Source organism: Periplaneta americana, chromosome 12, assembly GCF_040183065.1.
Source record: "Periplaneta americana isolate PAMFEO1 chromosome 12, P.americana_PAMFEO1_priV1, whole genome shotgun sequence".
NCBI lineage: Eukaryota > Metazoa > Arthropoda > Insecta > Blattodea > Blattidae > Periplaneta > Periplaneta americana.
The window spans coordinates 100,452,748-100,472,203 of NC_091128.1; positions in this window are offsets into that span (position 1 = coordinate 100,452,748).

The following is a 19,456-nucleotide window of genomic DNA, read 5'->3' on the forward strand; positions in this document are numbered from 1 at the left end:
TGTTTAATGAGCAAGCTACAGAAATTCCAACGGAATAATGATTATAATCCCATAGAGAGGCAGACTTGTTTCTTTCGTTTTTTACATGACGATTCCACATTAATCTTTGTGTTACTTTTGTTTGATTTGAAGCAGCCGCCATCTTGGATTGAAGACAGATGTCATATGTGTGCGTAGTGATAAAAGAAAAGAAAGTCGGTTGGTACAAAAAGTTTGGAAGATGCAGCTATGAAAGACTCCAGTGTGTGTCTTGTCATAAACAGACACTGTGTTGCCTTGGTTACAAAGCTGCGTATTATGAGAACGCTTCTCTCCACGCGATATGCCCGACGCTCGAAATCGTCGGACTGTGTTCCATTTATTCATTTATTTAGAACCACTTGATTACCTTAAGACATTCGTTATATTCCGAGGCTGTGCAGGGTGATAATTGAAGTAGTATCCGTTAACTAGTTGGTGTTTTGAATGACATATGATGCATTCGGTAAGTCTGAGTGTAAAGATGAAAAATTGTCACGTTACAAAAAGTTAGATTTCGGGACTACAACGAAAATACACGTTTTCAGCATTCCCAATGTTGTAGAAGTGGTTTTTAGGCACTCCATCTGTATCATCACAGCGATGTCTCTTAAATTGTTGGACGGATTTTTATGATATTCAGGACTGTAATCAGGAACGTCACTTCAACTTCACTTTCACTTAGGCCTACATCCGACTTTAGCAGACAGAAAACGCAGAATTTGTATTTAGAGTTGCAGCTTAGCTTACATTTTAGTAATAAGTTAGCTAAAAAGCTAGTAATATTAAAGATACGTGAAGACCAACCTAATATGTACTTCACTTAGTGCTATAATTTGCGTGAACAATAAATGATACACTTGTTTATTACGATAGAATTAAGTTTAACGGCTGAAATGGCTTTAGAAGATGACAATTTCCAAGAATTCTTGAATTATGCATTTTGTGTCTTATTATTTGCTCCTTTATTCTCAAGTTACGTCAATGTAAAGATAATCTCGATCTTATCTCCAGTTTTATTAGTTTATTCTGAAGTTATATAAAGTGTATTTTAAATGTCTCATATTTTATTACTATATTATTATTATTATTATTATTATTATTATTATTATTATTATTATTATTATTATTATTATTATTATTGTTATTATTATTATTATTATTATTATTATTATTTTCATCTGAAAACTAATGAAGAAGGAATATTTGATTTTTTAAAAATCGGTTAACTTGTAAATGTTTATGTAATATAATAGAGTTTGAAGAAAACCTCTACAATAGACTATGATCTTCATCTTATAATCTTATATTAATATAATATGTATTCAGCATAAGATTAAGATTCTAGTTCAATTTTCATATAATTATTACTAGTATTTACTTATGCTTTTTGTGCTCTGAATTTCTTGCCAATTCTTCTTCTTCTCCAAAACCTAAACGACGTCTAATTTCTTATTTTCTACCACGTCTTTGTATTTTTTAAACAAGTATTTATATAGGCCTACACCTTCATCAGCGGTTCTTTCCATTTCAATGGATGTTTTTGAAAATAACAGGTTTGAAACGAAATGTAGCCAGGAATGAACGAATGACTGATTTCCGCACTTATCGCATTGAGCAGCTTTGAGCTGGAAACACTGTCACTACAATATGATGACGTCGAACACCAAGTTCACTTACCTTTTACCTGCATTTGACTTTGTCAAGGGAAAGATAAGTATTGACTTGAAAAAGGCAAGACGAAGTGAAGTTGAAATGACGTTCTCGCATATGGCCACTGTATCTAATAGTCAATTTATCCGGAAATGAACCATTTGAATTGAAATAATGATTGTAAGTACCATTGAAAATCATAACGTAATTACTCCAAAGCAGTGTAGACGATTTTTTCATTGATTTTTTGAATTACATACCGGGTCTTTCATAAGTCCGTGAAACATTTTAGAAATTCACCACAAATAAACTAAGCAACGATACTACATTTTATTACAGAGAAATGTAGGTAAACTCTCCAAGTTTTTTTTTTTTTTTTTTTTTTACATTTCTCATAAATGTTCAAGGTGTCCACCCTTGCTGATACGGCAAACATCTAACCGGTAATCTATTTCATCCCACACGTGTCAACAAATCACGATCGACCAGTGTCACAGCCGCGGTGAAACGGCCGCGAAGTTCCTGAAAGTTAACGGAGAATGGGGATACAAAAACACAAATCCCCACAAGAAAAAAATCGCAAGTTGTTAAATCCGGTGACCTGGATGGCCACCGCATTAGACATATTCTTCTTGTTCACGGCGTCCTATCTAACGTTGATAAATTTGTGTTAAGATAACCTCTTATCGTCATTGTGGAAATGAGCTGGACAGTCGTCTTTTTGAAAAATGTAATTATCACTGTCCTCATTCATCTGTGGCATCAACCAATTTTCCAACATGTCCAAGTAGGTTCTCCCAGTGACAGTGCGCTCCATAAAGAAAAATGGTCCATATATCTTCACCTTGAAAAATTGGCGAGTCTCGAAAACCACGGCAGCTATGCGATACAGGCTTTTTCCTAACAAAACTAATTCACAATTACTCCTCCTAGCGGAAAACAAAGACAACAATGCGACACAGGCTATCTCCTAACAAAACTTGAGAGTTTCTCGTTATCGGTGTAAGAATTACAATTATCCGTTGTTTACTTTTGGTGCATTTCTAAAATGTTTCACGGACTTATGAAAGACGGTGTATAATAAAGAGATGCATGTGGCATAACTTACATGAAAGGAAAAATTAAAGTTGCTTACAATACTCGAAATTTTAAAATCCAAAGTAGAGCTCCATATTTAAATATTGTTTTGATTGAAATATTGCGAAATATTTTTATTCAACTATGATTGATATTTCTTTAAAATTAATTTTTATAATTACATTTATTTCATTATTTTCTAATTCCAGTTTTGACTCTTGCTGTATTTTGTTTTATCAATACAAACACTGTTTTTTTTTTTGTTGGACTTACAATAGGTGGGCCTATTTTCATATTATACCTTTTCGGCATTTAATTTAAACCAAGTGTAGCTTCATGATTCGTAATGTATTTTTAAAATCATAGATCGCTAATCTGCATACATATAGCACAAAGTACGTTCTCGCAACACTGAAAAGAAATTGAATCTCATGGACATGGTCTAAGGACTTCGAGATAAGGAGATGTATGCACCAAGTTTGGTCGAAGTCGGTTGATGTTTGAAGAAGTTATTGACAGAAACTTGCACATAATGATCTTTTTCACGACCCCTTCAGCGATGGGTTTCTCAGAACTAATGTGCATGTGACACTTGTGGGAACGTTATCGTAAACATCGCAAGATTATGTCACATTTATATTGTGACCATAGCCGAGGAGTACGGAATAAATAATTCAAGGAAATGACAGCAGGAAAATTCTGGAATGACTGAGAATTATTTATGTTTTCGCAGGATATGATGCAACGTTATCTGCGGCTCCAGTTTCTGCGCAGACTGTTCGGCTGTAGATGCGTTCTAGAGCAGCTAACCATTAACCACTAGCCGAGATTTTGATAAACCGACATCACATTTGGGAATTCCGGCCAGTGTTGCCACATACATAATCTGGCTTACAATACGATCGTACTGTTAAGAAAGAAGATGTGACTTACAGTTCTTCGGATACAATAATTTCAAGAGTCACTGGTCGAACAAGAAAGTTGGGTGGGCTATAGTCCTACAATTTCAAGAGTTACTGATCGAACAAAAAAGTTAGATTACAGTTCTTCAGAAACACTTTCAAAAGTCACTGTTCGAACAGCAAAGTTAGGTCACAATTCTTCAGAAACAATTTCAAAAGACACTGTTCGAACAACAAAGTTAGGTTACAGATCTTCAGAAGCACTTTCAAAAGTCACTGTTCGAACAGCAAAGTTAGGTTACAGTTCTTCAGAAACACTTTCAAAAGTCACTGTTCGAACAACAAAGTTAGACCACAGTTCTTCAGAAACACTTTCAAAAGTCACTGTTCAAACAACAAAGTTAGGCTACAGTTCTTCAGAAACACTTTCAAAAGTCACTGTTCAAACAACAAAGTTAGACCACAGTTCTTCAGAAACACTTTCAAAAGTCACTGTTCGAACAACAAAGTTAGACCACAGTTCTTCAGAAACACTTTCAAAAGTCACTGTTCAAACAACAAAGTTAGGCTACAGTTCTTCAGAAACACTTTCAAAAGTCACTGTTCAAACAACAAAGTTAGACCACAGTTCTTCAGAAACACTTTCAAAAGTCACTGTTCGAACAACAAAGTTAGACCACAGTTCTTCAGAAACACTTTCAAAAGTCACTGTTCAAACAACAAAGTTAGGCCACAGTTCTTCAGAAACACTTTCAAAAGTCACTGTTCAAAGAACAAAGTTAGGCCACAGTTCTTCAGAAACACTTTCAAAAGTCACTGTTCGAACAACAAAGTTAGACCACAGTTCTTCAGAAACACTTTCAAAAGTCACTGTTCAAACAACAAAGTTAGACCACAGTTCTTCAGAAACAGTTTCAAAAGTCACTGTTCGAACAACAAAGTTAGGCTACAGTTCTTCAGAAACACTTTCAAAAGTCACTGTTCAAACAACAAAGTTAGGCTACAGTTCTTCAGGTGCAATTTGAAGTGTCACAGATAGAACAATAAAGTTAGACTACAGTTCTTTAGAAACAGTTTCAAAAGTCATTGTTCAAACAACAAAGTTAGGCTACAGTTTCAATCGTAACCACTTCAACAGCGAAACAATTTCAATGAATATCTGTATTGCGTTTTATGTATCGTAATAGTTTTAATAAAGTTGTTCCATCAGCAGAACAGTTCCAAAGATCAGTTTCAGCCAAAACTGTTTCAAAATCGAAATAATAATAATAATAATAATAATAATAATAATAATAATAATAATAATAATAATAATAATAATAGTAATCATGCGACTGTTCCAAAGTAATAGCATCAATACTGAAAGAGTTCCAAAATGAGTTTCACCTATTTCAAACTGGAAACAATTTCAATGTAAAATATAACACTATTCCGACAATGAAGCAGTTCCAAAGTGAAATTTTCAACGTAATTGTTTTAAAATTGAAAAAGGTCCAGCAGCGAAAAAGTTCCAGAATAGCAGTTTATGCTGATTCAGACAAATTACGACTAAGAGTTGCAACTGTAACAGTTAGAAAATTAAAATGGTTCCAAAATAACTGTTTTATCGTAACTGATCTAATAGCAGTGAAACATAGAGAAACGCCGTGAAAGTCAGTAATTCAAACGTAACCTTCCAAAGCGAGTTTTAATCTGTTCCAAAATGGAAATAGTCCCAATGTAAAATATAACTTTTAAGAGAATCAGACAGCTTCAAAATAATAGTTTCAACCTAATTTGTTTCAAAAATTTAAACAAGTCCAGCTCAAAAGTTTAAACGAATCCATTCCAACAGCGAAAAGTTCAAAAATAGTAGTTTATGGTAACTGTTCCGAATAAATTATGGGTGACATTGCAAGCACAATCGTTAAAAACTTGAAATAGTTTAGAAGTGACCGTTTTATCTCAACTGTTCTAATAGCAGAGAAACAAGGCAGAACGCTGTGAAAGTCTCAAAATATGTTTACACGGAGAAAGTTCCAAACTAACAGTTTCAACAGTAAATGTTCCAAAAACACAGTATCGGTAGTTACAAATTAACATTGTATTAATATATCATCGTCATCATCATCATCATCATCATCATCATCATCATCATCGCTAAGGCTCAGTGAATAACGCATACACTTTCCAACCTACCAGTTCGTAGTTCAATTCCTAGTGTTGAAGAGAGATTTATCTTCATTTTACGGCCCTGGATGTTCGTTCCTTGTCTTGGACTTGTCCTGTGAAGTCTCTGAGGTGGTACTGCATCGTGCTGACCACATAATGATCTTATTTCACGACTTCTTCAGGTATAGGCCTACCCGCCATGTGAGAGACTCCATTATAAGTCCAAAGGAAGCTCAAATAAACAACAATTTTTTCGGTTCTACTTTGTGTTGACGAAACGTTTACGAAATGGTTGTTACAACTCGATTTAAATTGTTGCGTTATACGATCATTACTCCATTTGATAAATTTATATTTTCATTTCATGTGTTTGAACAACTTTGTTTGATTGGCTTGATAATACCACGTGATGTACAATGCCTTTTTCAAATGTGTGACTTCCGATAATATTGTTACAATTTCAGCAATGGCTTATCTCTTTCGAAAGTTGGAGATGGACATATATTTAGGACAAGTTATGGTATTATATGGTATGGTGGTGCCCAAGAAAAAGGCATTGATATCCGGAGGATATGACGCAATTGATATCTACAACAATGTCACGCCCAACAGGAAACGTTTATCTGGAGGCCGACAAAAAGTTGACAGACTTTCCATACAGTCTCGGTTGTCGACTATCATTTCGTGAAGAGATTATGTTAAGAGATCATTTCTGTGTGTTATTTTCAAGTGTTTTCCTAGCTAAATTCAAAACGCTGAAGACTCGGAAAACTTTGCGTGACATCAGACACAAACAAGCCTTATGATAAGGGAATTCACTAAACATAATGCGTTTCATCTCATTCATGCCCAAGGGGAGGTCTTTCACTGCAAACCAGCAAATTTTCTCCAATCTTCTCTATTTCCCACCTTCTTATTCGTCTCCGCATATGGTCCATATATATCTTAATGTTGTCTATCAGCTAATATCTTCTTCTGCCTCGAACGTTTTTCCATTTTACCATTCCTCCCAGTGCATCTTTCAGTAGGCAGTTTCTTCTTAGCCAGTGACCTAGCCAATTTCTTTTTCTCTTCCTGATAATTTTCAGCATTATTCTTTCTTCACCAACTTTTTCTAGCACAGCTTCATTTTTATTTTGTCTGTCCATTTCATACGTTCTATTTTTCTCCATATTCACATTTTAAATGCTTCCAGAAGATTCTCTTCACTTCGTCGTAATGTCATTGTTCCTGCCCCATACAATGCCACACTCTACACAAAACATTCACTAGTCTCTTCCTTAGTTTTTTTCCAGATATCCGCAGTAGATGCTCCTTTTTTATTAAAAGCTTCCTTTGCCATTGCTATCCTTCTTTTGAAGTTCTGACAGCAGCTTATGTTACTACTTATAGTACACCCCGAGTATTTGAGTTGCCCATTTGTTCTACTACTTCATTTCGAATTCGCATGTTCACCTTCTTTAGTTGTCTTCCGATATCTATGGACTTCGTCTTGTTTGCACTTATCTTCATTCCACACCGCTCACAGCTGTCATTTAGCTCCAGTAGCACATCTCTTAGTATCATCTCCTCTTCTGCTAACAATGCCATATCATTAGCAAATCTTAAGCACTTTATTCTTATACCTCCTACTATCACCCCTCCCATGTTCTCAAAACAGTTCTTAGCAGAATTTGTCAAGTTGATGTTGAACAGGGTAGGTGATAAAGAGGATCCTTGTTCTATCACTTTCCCTATTCCACTTTGCTGTGACATTTCTTTCCTATCTTAACTCCGATTCGTTGTTTGATATAGAGATTACTTAATAGCCTCCTCTCTTTCTAATCCACACCAATATTCCCATAAGTACATTCCAATCCGCTCTATCAAAAGCCCTTTCTAGGGCCATAAATACTACATATAGGCCTACTAGTCTACTTAATTTTTTTCTGAGTATCTAAGCCGATTGTTCGCAGCTGTCAATTGCATCTCTCGAACCTTGCCAAATTGCTCTTGTTTCAACTCTCCTTCCATTTGAGAATATAAACGTCGATTCAGTATTCGCAGGAGAATCTTCTTCGAGTGTGATATGAGCTTGATAATTCTGAACTAACATCATTTCTTGGTGTTATTTTTCTTTATTGATCGAAAAACCTCTTATCACTTAATATAATGCGTTTAGAATTGCAAAACTCTCTAAAATGAACAAATTATAATGGCCTAAAAGTTTTCGACTGCGTGAAGAAAGACTTTTAAGTCTAGCTATACAGTACATTAACTCGAACAAAACCGATATATGAAGTTTCGAGCGCGTCTATCAAACCTCCTCTAACATTTTAAGCCGTCAGTTAGTTATTCACAATAAAATGGAAAGAGATTTTATGCGTAAGGATAGAGACCTGCTTGAGACTTTAGATCGATATTCCACAAAATAAGTTCTTTAGAATTTACCATATTTCGACCTATATTCGAGCGTTATCTTAGCTTCATAGGGTTTTGTGTGTTAGGAAATATTAAAACCAAAATATGGAATTTTCGAAATCATATTTTTATATATTTTCGTGAATGAATCAAGAAAATAGAGCACCAGTTTCTAGGAATTGGAATAGTAATGAATTTCTTTTACAATTCAGTGACATCAATTTTTATTATTTGTTAGTTTTTTAAAGTGAAACTTCTGTAGGCAAGATACGAGTTAAACATTGCGAAACAAAATTCTTTGACGAACATTTTGAGAGGACAATGGGTGTTGTTGCTATGTTATCTTGTAAATAAAGTTGTTGATATATGCTGTTTTCCACCAAATTACGCAAATTTACGTATGAATTAGTGGGCTTGGGACTGCGGTCGGGCAGTGTATCTTCTGTGTAGTATTGTACTGTATAGAATATATAATAATAATAATAATAATAATAATAATAATAATAATAATAATAATAATAATTATTATTATTATTATTATTATTATTATTTTCCTTAAAGGTTCTATATATTTTAAGTTCTATATGCCCTTCTCCCTTTCTTTCTTTCTTTCTTTCTTTCTTTCTTTCTTTCTTTCTTGTATTTCTTTCTTTCTTTCTTTTTTCTTTCTTTCTAATAATTTATATTCTAATTTTTTCTTTATTTACAGCTGTATAGACTTCTCTTCTTCTCTTTTTTCAATGGAGAGTCCTGCATAGATGTCTCCGTGTGGGTGAGTTCTGTTAAGATTTTGTGCGATTTTTGTCTAAAATGGATGAACAGTAAATACCCTGGATATTTTACAATATCTATAACATGTCTTCTTTATCCTTCGCGCTAAAGTTGTTTAGACTGTTGGCTCAACAGTTGACAGCGAAGACTTGCTTGTATTGTTTTTACAGAGTTGGGCCTATATCATATTTGAATAAGCATTTGATGTTTTCCAAAGGAGTTTAACATTTTAATTTTAAGGGCATCCATTGCCATTTTTCTTTCCAGTTACGTTTGAACTATACGATAGGCTTAGAATAATATTAGGTAGATGCAAAGATTGTTAACGTGTTTTTAATGAAATCCAAAATTCTTTATTTTACTTAAACAATCAATAATATATACTTCTGCAGCGTTTAAAATATTATGACTGACTCCTAGCGTTCTGCCAGCTTTTCGATTCGACGCCTGAAGAAATCCAGTAGTTTGAAATTAAAGAAATCGAGCCAGTTTTGAAGAGCAGCTTCGTTATTAAAGGAGATTCTCTGGAGTTTGTTGGATATAGAGCTGGAAACATGAACATCTAATGGAGTAAGATCAGGAGAATAGGTTGGGTATGGAATAACCTCCCAATCTAACTTTTGGATAACCGATTTATAATGAAAACAGTATAGTGCGAGGTATTATCATTGCGAAAAATAATTTGATGCATTCTTCTTGGTCGTTTTTGTTAAATTGTGACCTGAAGGCGACTGAGTTCTTGCAGTAAACCTCAGCAGTGATAGTTACATTCTTCAGAAGAAATTCTTAGCAGATGATGCCTTCTTTGTCCCTCCAGATACAAACATTATCTTACGTGGATGCACACAGGCTTATGCAGGGAAAGTTTCCTACTGTTAGGGCTCAGACATTTTTTCTGTTCTTGATGTCGAAGTAAAGGCATCATATTTCGTAACCATCTGGAACAAAAACGATCGATGTTGTTGACGAACTAAATGATGACGAGCTAGCAAAGAAGCACAAATGGTAACACGCTGTTCTTTTATTTTCGCTGAAAAGTCCTGTACCTATACACTAAACATTGAACATTGTCTACGGAATACACATGTCGTACTAAGGTTGATTGGTCACAATTCATCATGTTGGTCAAATCCCATAGTTGATTGAAGTGGATGATCGTAAATTGAAGCATTTAAATTGCTTCATCAAAGTCGGACTGTCTTCTTGAACGTAGAAAATAATCCATGCCAAAATGACTCTCTTTGAAACGAGAAAACTATTTTCGTGCCGTACTTTCCTGAACGGCGCTCTCCCCTTAAACGGCACAAATGATTCTAGCCGGCCTACTATACCTTTACTTCTTGCTTAAATTGAAACAAAAAGATTTACCGGAGATGTTCTTTTTCTCTTTACTTGTTACTTCATTTTCTTTAGCCCATAATTAACACAAACTTCCCTAGAAATTTGAAAAATTAAAGATGTAGTCTATTCAGTAAAACAATATTATGGCATTAAAATGACAAATAAAAAATCCTAAACAAATTTCTTACAAAGACGCTATTGCCATAGAAAAAGAAAAACGCTTCGAAGTTATACATTTTCCTGTTACTGTGAGTTAGACTTACAACGATGTCGAATAATATACGTCGATGGTAGGTTTCAATGAGTTGGTGAAGTAAAATAGAACATCGAAATCTGTGATAGTTCGCAGTAGTGAATAATTTGAAACTCGACATTTAATTGTTTAATTATATGAGGCTTTTGAGGTTTCTTGTTCATTTCATTAAGATCTAAATATTCCAAACCGAAAGGGAAACAAATTATTCTACAGGCTTTTCTATGGCTGTTCTCTATAACTAATAATAACAGCTACGTATTATGTTATAATTCAATGTGGTGGCGTCACACTTCTTAAACCTCCAACATTACATAGAAATCCGATTAGTATTGACTCAAGAATACACGTTCTTCGTCGCAAGAGAACGACGAGTATGTCCAAATGTGACACGTGTCTAACTTGTTATTAAATTGCATAACGTATTGGGAGCAATGTAGTCAGTATCATTACTATTTGTTATATACAGTACACTGAGTCCACACTAAAAGTATACAGAAATAACAGCTTATATCGTAATTTGGATAAGGTTTATTAAATAAATTTCTTCTTCATTGTATAGAGTAGCTGAAAAAGTTTTATTTCACTCAGTACACTATAACATGAGCACCATTAATAGCTCGACAGATACCAAAACGATACTCAACCTCTCGCCAGATGTCCACCAACATATCAGGTGTTATAAGCTCAACTGCTTGAATGATACGCTGTCTCAAATCAATCAAATTACGACCTTTTCTGCTGCACACAACATTTTTAATAAATCCCCACGCAAAAAATCCAAAGGAGTTAAATCCGGGGATCTAGGCGGCCAGAAAGTTGGCCCACCCCTACCAATCCAATTTCTTGGGAAGGTTACATCCAAAAACGTTTTAACATTTAGATGGAAGTGTGGTGGAGCACCATCCTGCTGAAATGTTAAACCTGGCGGAAATTGCGATATAGCAAAGTCCTCCAGCATATCAAGGTACGCGACTTCCGTCGCTGTAGGCTCCATAAAAAAGAATGGGCCAATTACTCCATTTTTGTGCACTCCCAACCAGACATTGACATTTGGTGAGTCTCTTTCATGTTCAATCACTTGTAGGAATTCTGAGAACCCCATATGCGGCAATTATGACAATCAACCTTCCCGCAGACGTGAAAGGTTGCTTCATCACTGAATAGCAACAAATCGACATACCTGGGATTTTCATCGATACGCCGACTTATCTCATCACAGAAATTAGCTCTCTTGCGACAGTCATCTGGTTTCAATTGATGAAGGAGCTGAAGTTTGTAAGCAAGCATACGGAAACGTTTGTGTAGAATCTTGCGAACTGTTGAACGAGGACTCTGCAGTTCCCTACCAGCCTGCCTAATTGATTTACGTGGCTTCTAGCAAATGATTCACGCACCTGATCCACAGTCATTTCCGCCACTTGTCTTTGAAATCAAGCTTCCATTATCTCGTAGAGTTCTATCGCACTCGTAAATGGATTTGTGTATAGGAGGATCCACATTCCATTCCCTCCGTATGCGCCGCTGAACACGCGTAACTGAATTCAATTCTGCAAACCAGAGTACGCATTGAACATTTTGCTGTACCGTCCACATCTCTATTGACAAAGAACTAGACTGATAAATGCAAATTTTCGTTCATGCAACAATAAGCTTGAAACGAAACATTTCACACAAAAATGACCATGCAACAATAAGCTTGAAACAAAACATTGGCACACAACAATGTCCATGGAAAAGGTGTGAAACGAAATATTTGAGAGTTTTTCTATTGATTGAGTTTTATCTTAAGGAATTACAATATACGGTTGTGAAATTATAAGCTATTAGGGTAAATTAGGGTCTGTTGGACAGTCGGGCATGTTGGACACTTTGTACGTGTTACCTCGCCACTTGTGGGCACCACATTCTACTAGAAGTCAATGACGGAAGTAGTCCCACTCATGGCTACTTCTGTCATTGACTTCTAGCAGAATGTGGTGCCCACAAGTGGCGAGGTAACACGTTAAAATACAAAGTACAAAATGTCCAACATGCCCGACTGTCCAACAGACCCTCTTTTACCCTATGTCTGTATACTCTTAGTGTGGACACGATATATATGAGAGAGAATTATATAATTGAACATAATCAGTAAAATTTGTTTCTCGTCTTTGTTTTTGAACAATTAATTGAAAGTAAATTCTCTGACTAAATAAGAATGGAACATGTTTAGGAAGAAGCATAGAATCTTACAAGCAGTGATGTCTTAGAGTTACAAAAATTACACCTTTAACCACATTTCGCATAACATAAACAAGTATGTACAGATTCTGAACTATAATTGCTGATCGCCCTTTTTAAAACTATTTCTTATGTAATGATGTGGAATTTCACTGGTATTAAGTCGGTACTAATTTGTGGTAACATTAATTTCGAATCATACTGCATACACCAACCGTCTACTACTGTAGAGTTGAAGATTACAGCGCAGAAACTCTTTAACCACTTCACTTGGTCCTCTCAGGTTTCGTTCACTGCTGTAAAAAATAGAACATGAGTCTATTAATTTAATACATACTTGAACACAATAGTGTTAAAAGTTGTGTAATCAAGATGTACAGTACATACGTACAGTAGCAGGAAAAAGTAATGGATCGAGTCTTGATGGCAGTCCTCCTGTATGTTGGCAACACATTTCGCAAGACTGCCCACGAGTAGCATATATTCAGGCGCTCTTGTTTATTGCACATGCGCAGTGTGTTATATATAGACCTCGGATTTTCAGGCTCGAATAGGATAGATTGCAACAATTTGATTAAAAATCCCTAAATGATGCAAAACGAGAAACTCTCGAGCGATGATATCGCCTAAAACTAGGTATATTAAAAAAAGTATGTTTTAGCCTACGCTAAACGAGGTATAGTTATTATGTATGGAACTTAGTAAAATTAGATGGCCCATTTCTTTTCATACAGAAATAGAGTATATACAGTACAATAATTTACCTTGCGTAATTTCCATCCCCCACTTAGTCTTACCCTCTCTTCCAAGATATTTAGGACGTATTTTTCACAATTTTATTTTCCTTTCGTCATTTCCTCCTCTAAAAAGTTCTGATAACCGTTTTCTCTTCAACAGCTTCCTTCGGGTAGCTTACAAGAATCACAAATATACGAATGGAAAACTCTTGTCCCTTCTATTGAAGATGATCTGAATTTATTTTGTGATGAAAATAATGGAGTGAAAAATACACGTACGATTATTTTTTCTGCGTAATTATTAAGTTAATTGTTATGCAGTATATGCATATTTTACACCGAAGATTAACACCACGTTCCGAGGTTAGTCAAGTTCACGTAACCGGCATTAGAATTGACATACAACGATGCTAAGAAAAACCGCAGACCTGCGCATAATGGCTCAAAATTTTATTTATAGTAATGTATAAGAAATTTTGAAGACGAAAAGAGATAATGATCATATTGTTGTTAATGAAGTAGGAAAAAAGAAAGAGCAAAATGGAGAAGAATATGTATTTTATTCGAACACACCGTCTATCTCATGTTGTCCAATTGTAACTCGTACGCAACCCGCAGCGCATATTCTTTAAGATCGTTTTTCCTATTTTATATGGAAAGTTATTCACCTTAGCAGAGCATCCTTCACGTGCAATATCTCCTGGTTCTATAAGCGTTTGGACACCCATGGTCTATCTGTATCTGTGGTGTCCTCTACAAACTTTTCAAGAATAGAATACTATCCTATTGATTGGAAACCTTCAACTGACTGAACTGGGTTTGGATTCCTCCACGTAAATCGAAATGAAAAAAGACATACCGGAAGCAGATCACCCCTTAACTGCGTTTGTTTACCTTGACGATCCGGGTCTCTAACCGATTCCTAAGCACAGTCTGGAAGCTTTCTGTAAAGAGAAACCCTTTGCTTCCTACCTAACACTTGACAGTAAGTGTGGGTTTCATAAGAATATGCATTCCCGAAATGTCAGCAGCGGAAATATCGAAAGAGAATTTCTGTGAAATATCATAAATCGCTTACCATTGCATGAACTATCTTTATGTGAACTCGAATTTCGTGGGCCACTTGTCTCTTGGGCGTTTATTAGAACAGTAATATATAATTATAGGCCTAACTAACGCCAGTATATAGGGAAATATTCAATATTACGAAATTATTTTCTGTCTCCTGCCCTTTTTCCATATAATTTAATGTTAAATAGAACTTCGATTTAACGAATTTTGTTTTACGAGAAAAAAATCATTATAACGAACTAAAAATTTCGCTCCGTTGCTGAAAAATCGACTTTTTTAATGAAAAATTTTAAATATGGGAGACAATTCGTTAGCAAGAGGCGACATAATATAGCAATTGCACAATGGCCACGTGATCATTACATATCTAGTTAATGTAGTATCTCTACTATGATGCAGATGTCTCTGAATTTAGTACTATTCTTTTCGTGCAGTTCTGCCCTTGTTTTCTACATTTACTTTCCTACAAAGTGCTACATAAAACTTGAATTTTATACTTTTTAATGCAATGGAAGTTCAGCTTTTTTGTTTTATCTAAGAATATTTTCCAGATCAACATGCAAAATATGCTGAATTTACGGCGTAATTAGAAGTAAATTAACAAGCAAGTTTTTTTTATAAAAATAAAAAATAAATTTCGATGTAACAGAAGTTCACTATAACGAAGTAATTTCAGAGGTCGCTAGGATTTCATTATATAACTTACTGGTATTTTATTGTAGTTGGAATAAAAACAGTTTCTTAGCTAGTTATTTATGTCTGCTTTGTTGGTAAGTGTATGAGTGAGCGACAGAATGGTCAATTAGTGTCACAATGGTGAATGAATGAATGAACTGAGCATGGCACGAACATGCAATTCCTGACAAAATGTTTAATTTCATGCCGAATCTTGTTCTTCACCTCTTGAATATCATGTAATCTATGGGAGAAAACCCTCTGTTTCAAATACTGTACACCCATAACAAAAATATCTGAAGTTGTTAAATCGGGCGAACGCGAAGGCTATAGAATATCACTAGATCGGGAGATGATGCGTTCGGCGAAGAATCTTTGCAAAGTCTCTTATCTTAAGGCGGCATATTCGTACTTTTGCCTGTCGATCAGTATTCCTAAATGCAGCCAAGGAATATTTCAACTACTGATATGAAATAAGTGAGCATTATCGTTTTAAGGGCCCAAACTAAACCCACTTTCCTACTGATGTGAGATTTATGTTGCATGTTTCGCGATGCTTGTTGCCGGCGCTCTGTCTGCTTGCAAGATGTTGCGTCTACAATTAAAAACATACAGTAGAGGAGGCAAGACCTGTAATTAATCCGTCTCTGAATAATCTTGGTAGTTTGAAAGTGACTTAATAAAGAATAATTACAATCAGTAATTCATTCTCTCTTCGCCTTGAATAATCTGTGTTGTTTAAAAGGGACCACTCATGAAAAAAATAGTTTGCAATTCATCGTCTCATTGCCTTGAATAATGTGTTGCTTTGATAAAAGAAATGCAATTTGCAATTCATCGTCTCATCGACTAGAATAATCTGTGTTGTTTAAAAGGGATCTCCGATAAAAAAAAATACAATTTTCAATTTATCGTCTCATCTTCGCCTTGAATAATGTGTGTTGTTTAAAAGCGGTCACTCATAAAAAAAATACAATTTACAATTCATCGCCTCTTCGCCTTGAAGAATCTTTGTTGTTTAAAAGCGACCACTGATAAAAAAATACAATTTGCAATTTATCGTCTTATCGCCTAGAATAATCCGTGTTGTTTAAAAGGGACCACCTATAAAAAAAAATTTGCAATTCATCGTCTCATCATCGCCTTGAATAATCTGTGTTGTTTAAAAGGGACCACCGATAAAACATACAATTTGCAATTCACCGTCTCATCATCGCCTTGAATAATCTATGTTGTTTAAAAGGGACCACCGATAAAAAATACAATTTGCAATTCATCGTCTCATCATCGCCTTGAATAATCTGTGTTGTTTAAAAGGGACCACCGATAAAACATACAATTTGCAATTCATCGTCTCATCATCACCTTGAATAATCTGTGCTGTTTAAAAGGGACCACCGATAAAAAATACAATTTGCAATTCATCGTCTCATCATCGCCTTGAATAATCTGTGTTGTTTAAAAGCGACCACCGATAAAAAATACAATTTGCAATTCATCGTCTCATCATCACCTTGAATAATCTGTGTTGTTTAAAAGGGACCACCGATAAAACATACAATTTGCAATTCATCGTCTCATCATCGCCTTGAATAATCTGTGTTGTTTAAAAGGGACCACCGATAAAAAATACAATTTGCAATTCATCGTTTCATCATCGCCTTGAATAATCTGTGTTGTTTAAAAGGGACCACCGATAAAAAATACAATTTGCAATTCATCGTTTCATCATCGCCTTGAATAATCTGTGTTGTTTAAAAGGGACCACCGATAAAAAATACAATTTGCAATTCATCGTCTCATCATCGGCTTGAATAATCTGTGTTGTTTAAAAGGGACCACCAATAAGAAAGACAATTTGCAATTCATCGTCTCATCATCGCCTTGAATAATCTGTGTTGTTTAAAAGAGACTACTGATAAAAAATACAATTTGCAATTCATCATCTCTGAATAGTCTGTGTTTGAAACGGACATTTAATAGAGAATTGCGATTTGCAGTTCAACGTCTCATCTTCTCTGAACAGTCTGGATAATATAAAATCGATCTTTATTAAATAATAATTATAATTCGAAATTCAGCTTCTCATCGTTACTGAACAGTCTGTGTAATTTAAAAGGGACCTTTAATAAAGAATTACACATTCATGAATAATCTGTGCAGTTTAAAAGGACTTTTTTAGCATTACAATTTGCAATTTCTTACGTCATCCGCTGAGAATTGAATCTGTATTTGAAAAGAAAATTGTATTATATTTTTAATTCTTTATTTACGATCTTATTCTCTCTGATTCATCATTTTCATCTCAGAATCATTATTTAATGCTTAATATGAACGTTAAGTAGCTGTAGTTACAGTTGACCGTTTTGTCTACGATGCATTAATATTACCATCTCTGATTCATCATCTATAATCCCTGTAGTTTAAAAGGGACAATTTATTACAATATTAATAATTTTATTGTGTGTGATGCATAACTTTATTTTTTCCGATTCATCATCTTCTCCTGATTCATCATTTTATCGTCTGTGGATAGACTTTGTGGCTTCATATGGAAGTTAAATAATGAAACACAATCATAATTTATCACTTTGGCGGCATAGAAGAGCGTCCGGTCTTATCAATCAGCATGACGATATTATTCCGGCATGCATTGACGGGATGATGTGTGACCCGTTACTTTATTTGAATAAAAATTACAGATGAATAATAATCATGTTTTTAGTAGTAAGATTAGTAGTATGTTAATGTTCTTCAAAAGTGGTCATTTTCTTAATATGTCATGGAATGAATACACGTCTTGAGGCCAACCTCGCATTGAGCTGAATGCCGGTTCTCAGTAACGTAGAACGAATGCGAACGAACATCTTTTGCTGTAGCTACGTCTCTAGGAACCTCAGCGAAACCGAACATGTTCCGTCGCCTTCGTTCGCTTTCATTTTGCTGTTCAAATAGAGCAAATTCTTTTGCACATTCATGTTCGTTCGACTTAGTTCGCTGTGTGCAAATGTTGTTTTTATTTAGTCTTAAATGATCAATTAATCCTAGCTTACTTATCGCTACTAATTAACCACATGACCAGTATTTCTGTTAGAGTTACAGAGCTGGGTCGTGGGCAGTATGTGCTGGATAAATGAAAGAATGATCAGGCGAGTGTGATTCAGTGTGAATGCATAATCAAGCTAGTCTGTAAATAGATGTTGAGACAATGGAATTCTCTACACAATCATGTAATTCTTATACTGTGTCTTGCAATTATTTCATTAATACGTAGATCTATGTCAACCTAGTTCAGTTCAGTTCAGATTTACATAATGTTTTGGAAATACGTATACAGGAAATTGTTACATGAAATGAAAGAGGGACTTTGTTTTTTCTTTAAAGGGTTACGCACAGCTTACAGTAGCAAAATTTTGGAAATATTCAACATTTTTTTCCTCCATTACTATATCTTGTACAATAATGAAAATTGGTATGAGTAAAACTCTGTCCTTCTGCTATATGAAAAAAAAATTACGATTTAAAAAAATTATTTACATTTTTTTTTTCAAAATTCATTTCACTGTGCAGTGATGAAGCATTGCCCACATAACTCAAAAACTATCCAACATTCTGTGATGAAATTTTTTGTGTGTATTAATGCATGTTATACCTGCAATATGATCAAAGATCTCTTCTCTACCGTTGATAGATTGTCTGATAAAAATAAATTCATTTAAAAAATGGTCAAGTATCAGTACTTTCACCTAACACAAAAAAAATATTTATTAAGGAATGTAGTTGAAAGAATTGCAAACATGGGTTTCAGTAATAAAATAAAAGGAAGAGAACATGAAAAAGTTAACAAGTGTATGAATTATGAGGGAAACGCTTCATCACTGCACAGTGAACTGCCACCATTTTGAATTTGTAAAATATATATATATATTTTTTTTTAATCGTAAAAATATTTTTTAATATAGCAGAAGGACAATGTTTTACACATACCAGTTTTCATTATTGTACAAGATACAGTAATGGAGGAAAAATATTTTGAATATTTCCAAAAAATTTGCTGCTGTAAGCTGTACCTAACCCCTTAAGAAACTTTCACTTTTTTCAACTTATATTTGTATTGTCATCAACATTTATACCAGTTATGGTGTATCACCACAGTTCTTTAAGAAACATAACATACGTATTTA